Source organism: Triticum urartu, chromosome 1A, assembly GCF_056163025.1.
Source record: "Triticum urartu cultivar PI428250 chromosome 1A, HENAU_Tu73, whole genome shotgun sequence".
In the NCBI taxonomy this organism is placed as follows: domain Eukaryota; kingdom Viridiplantae; phylum Streptophyta; class Magnoliopsida; order Poales; family Poaceae; genus Triticum; species Triticum urartu.
In genome coordinates, this window is record NC_141873.1 from 134,032,304 (window position 1) to 134,036,600 (window position 4,297).

The following is a 4,297-nucleotide window of genomic DNA, read 5'->3' on the forward strand; positions in this document are numbered from 1 at the left end:
GGTCCCTCGCGAGGGTCTTGGGTTTGTGTTGGTGAAGACGGGCCGTGCTGGGCCCCCTTTGAGCCATGCCGCGGGCCGCAGGCAGGCAAGTATGGGGACCCCCGTTCCCAGAACGCCGACAGTAGCCCCCGGGCCCAAGGCACGCCCGGACTTGGCCGTGCAGGGAGGCGGAAGGGCAAGAGCGAAGCGCCGCGGGCCCTAACAGCCTGCGGCCTTGGGCGCCGCGTGGCGGTTGATTGGACGTGGGCGGCACTGTTCCCCCACGCCCTCCTTATTTTGCGCCATTCTAGGCGGACCCGCAGCCGTTCCCCTTTTATTGCTCGAGCGCCCTCTGTCCTTCCTCCGCTCGAACTCCGGTTTCTGTTTTCAACTCAATCTCGAACATCCCCCCCGTCCCATCGCCATGGCTCCGACGAAGAAGGGAAGAGGGAGGGAACCCGTGTCTCCGCCTTGCCCGCCGCCGCTGGCGGCTCCCGCCGAGGGCTTGGGAAAGGTCAGCTCGGCTCTGGCCACCATCTTCAATGAATGCGGGAGGACGACGGCCTGGCCCGCGTCCCACTTCTCCATCGACAGGACGGCCACCGAGGTCCCGTATTTTGCCGACGCCCTGTGGGCGGTCCTAGTTCCTCCCTTTTCTGATTTCTTCAACGTCGTGCTTTCCCACTATCAGATCCACATGATGCATCTGGGTCCTGAATCCATCACCCTCCTTTCGGTCTTCGCCTTTGTTTGTGAAGCTATGGTGGGCATCCTTCCTTCGGTTGCCTTGCTGCACCACTTCTTCTCGCTACACCTTGTCGACCCTACCCAATGCTGGGCGTGCGTGAGCTTTGTTGCCGCGTCTGAGACTGCGCCCTCTGGGATTGACTTCAAGCTCCCCCTGCCCGCGGTTGGGTTCCGCGAGCGGTGGCTGTATGTGGTGCAGGGGTGCCCAGCCCCCTGCTATCGGAGCCGACCTCACCTGCTGTCCCCAATTCGGGCTGGTGCTAGGAGACACTTGAGAGCCCCCGGCTCGTCTTCGTCTGGCACCGCTTCGCGCTCTTGAGGTCGCTTGGCGTGACAGCGCCCAAAGTGGTGAAGGAGTTCCTGCTATGCCGCGTTGCTCCTCTCCAACGCCATTCTCGCCGGATGTGGGCCTTCCGTGGGCGCGAGGATCGTATGAGGCTCCAGGAAGAGGACCTGGCCCCTGAGGTGCTGAGGACGGCGCTCTTGACCCTGGCTGGGGACCCCAACCCCGGCAGCGTCCGGCAGGGAGGGGCCTTGCTGTACCTCTGCCAGAGCAGGGGCGACTTTGTGAAGCAGATGCCTGTCTTTGATGAGTGGGGGCCGCGCCCCGCCGGCCATCAAGGACCTCGCAAGAACCCAGTGATGGTGACTGCCCTTCCAGTCGGCCAAGGTGACTCTTCCTCAAGCGGTGGAGCAGGGAGGCATGAGGCGCCAGAGGCCGAGGGGGCTCCCGGCGTGGTGACAGCGCCGGGCGAGGCTCATGAGGAAGCAGTTATCGGGGCCCGTGCCGCTGAGGCTGAGGGTGACAAACAGTTGCCCTCTGCGCCTGCGACTGGGGCCCCTGAGGCTCCAGCTGCTTCTCTTGGGGAGGCGATCGGCAGTGCACATCAAACAGGCGCCCCTGCCGCAGATCGCCTTGACGCTCCATCTTCGTTGTAGGTTGATCCATGCGCCCAACTCTTGGGCCGCTTCCGCATGGACTTCGAGGCTCTCCAGAAGAGAAGGGAGGCCCTGGGCGACGATTACCCTTGTCACCTGCTGAAGCGTAGGAAGTACTTCGCCACTGATGAGTAAGCCTTCTCCTTTCCCGGCTCCCGATCCTTCTGTTACTTGTACTGACCCTTGCTCCGTAGGCCCCTTCCAGCCGAGCTTGCGGAGACGGCTGAGGAGCCGTACCCCTTGGCTTCGCCCACTCCACCGTCCTCGAGCGCTCCGAGCAGCGGAGCCCTTGTGGTGAGGGCGATCGAAGAGACGAACCATCCCAAGGCGTATCGTGGCCCTGCGCACCTCGCGATCCTCCTTCACGGGCCTCCTCGTGGCATAGCCAGCCTGCCGTGGGCTTCTCGCCTGGTCGTGGACTGTGATTGGCTGAGGCGCTTCCTGCGCTCTTCTCCTAGGGATGGGCTGGCCCAGGCCGGGCTTCTGACGCGGTGTGCCCGGCCGTCGCGAGGGTGCCAGCCCCCAGCCCCCAGCTCGGAGGGGGAGTGCTGACTCGCGGCCTCCGGCGCTTGCTTGGGGCAGATGATGGTGTGGAAGACGTGCTCGAGCGCTCTCGGGAGCGTCGTGCTCTCCGCCAGGGGTTCCTTCGAAGGGCGGCTGACGCAGTGAGCCTGCTTGGTGAGGAGCTTGCTGATGAAGACGCGCGCCTTGGGGCCGAGGGCCTGCGCCTGGCTGCAGAGAGGCGCGAGCTGGAGGGCGCCATCGCCCTTGCGCGCCATCAGCGCGATCTTGACGACGCAGAGGCCAAGGCGTCGCTGGTGGCCTCTCGGGAGGCCCGATCTTTAGCCGCTAAGGAGGCTCGGGAAGCTAACCGGCGGCGAACGGCGGCGGAGGAGCGGGCTCGGGAGCTCCTGGCCTGGTGCCAATCGCTGGAGGAGCAGGTGGAGCTGCGCGAGGCAGCCCTTGCGTCGATGAAGGTGGCCTCCGGCGACTCAGCAGAGCTCCAGAAGCGTGAGGAGGCGCTGACGCTGGAAGCCGCCGAACGTACCCGTGAGTACGAGCGTCTGAAGATGAGGGAGCGCTTGGTGACGCAGGCGGCGGATGATGTTGCCGCACAGGAAGCCCGCGTCCTGGAGGAGGTCGGACGTCGAGTGGCGATGGCGTGTTTGAACCTTGAGGACGAGTTTGAAGAGAAGCTGGGGCTGATCCGGGTTGAAGCTGAAGGCAGGACTGCCGCCTTGAGGGCCAAGCTGGAGGAGGCGACGCGGCGGGCCGATGCTTCCCGGGCTGCCCTTGAGGTGGCGCGAGGTGAGTTAACCACCTCCCAGGCTGAGGTGCTCCTTCTTCGCCAGCGGGTGGAGGAGGCTGAGGCCGTCGCGCGCCAGAATGCGGACGAGATACATCAGCGGCGGATCTTGGAGCATGAGCACGGCCCCATGCTCACCACTCTCCGGGAGAGAGCCAACGCGGCCTTGGGCAACATCTGCGAGGAGGCCGTCGGCGAGCCGCACGCAGTCAACTATGCAGGCAATCTTCAGTTCTTCACTGATGTGGTGACGCAGCTGGAGGCGCGGTCGACCAGGGCTGACAGGTTGGCGGAGGAGAGGAGCCGCGCCCTGCTCAGGCGCGCCTTTTTTCGTGTCTTCAGCCACCTCCGAAACATGGATCCCCACTTCGATTTCGACGCCGCCATCGCCCCAGTCCCCCAGGCCGTCCGAGGCGATCTGGCACGTTGGGTGGAAGACAATGTGGATGCTCTTATCAGGGCCTTCGCCTCAGACAACAATGATGCAATCGTGGCGGCCGACGAGGGCGGCGTGATGGACGGCCCTGACGCCACTGGCGGCGACGCGGACAGCGATGGCGAGTTCAGCGACGCTAGCAACGGCTCAGGTGGTGCTCCTGAGGACGCATTGGGGGATTCGTCTGACTGATTGTGCATCGTTCTTGCTTCCTTACCCTGCATGAATAGAACTCAGGTTTTGGCCTGATGACTGTGAGAGCATTTTGGAGGGGGAGCCCCTCATGTAAAACTTGTGTTCATCGTATTAGTAGACGCTACACTGCCCTTGCGCCCGCGCCAAGTGGTTGGCCCAAGCGACGCGCTGGTCGGCTAGTTTACCTTTGTTCCGTCCCAATCCTGAGGCAGCCTGCGGGGGGTTGTGGTGTCTCGAGTGTCCCCTGATTGAATCCGTAGGATCTGCAGTAAAACACCCTCCTGAGAGGACGCGGCGGCGGCAGTCTGGGCAGCGCGCAAGCTAGGCCCGACCCGGCTCGCGAGGGGCTCACGAGGGGAGGCAGCTGAGGCGAAGTGGTAACCAAAATGTGAGAAATTGCTCGAACGAGACTAAGCACCCCTTCCCCGAACACACGCAAATCTCAAATTCGAATCCAACTTGAATCCAGCGGGGGAAAGCGACAACCAAAGGGAAGAGCAACGAAAGCAAACAAAAGGCCGCGTCCAGCACCTAGTCTAGTCTTGGACGTATTCTCACCAGCGTGGAGCTAAGTGCTGCCACTGGGCGTGGGAGGGAGCCCCAGGGCCTGAGGCCGGCACCCCTGAGACTCCGGGGCGTGTACAGCCCCACTCATTATTACGTGAGAGTGTTACGGGGCGGCGAGCTTCACAGGC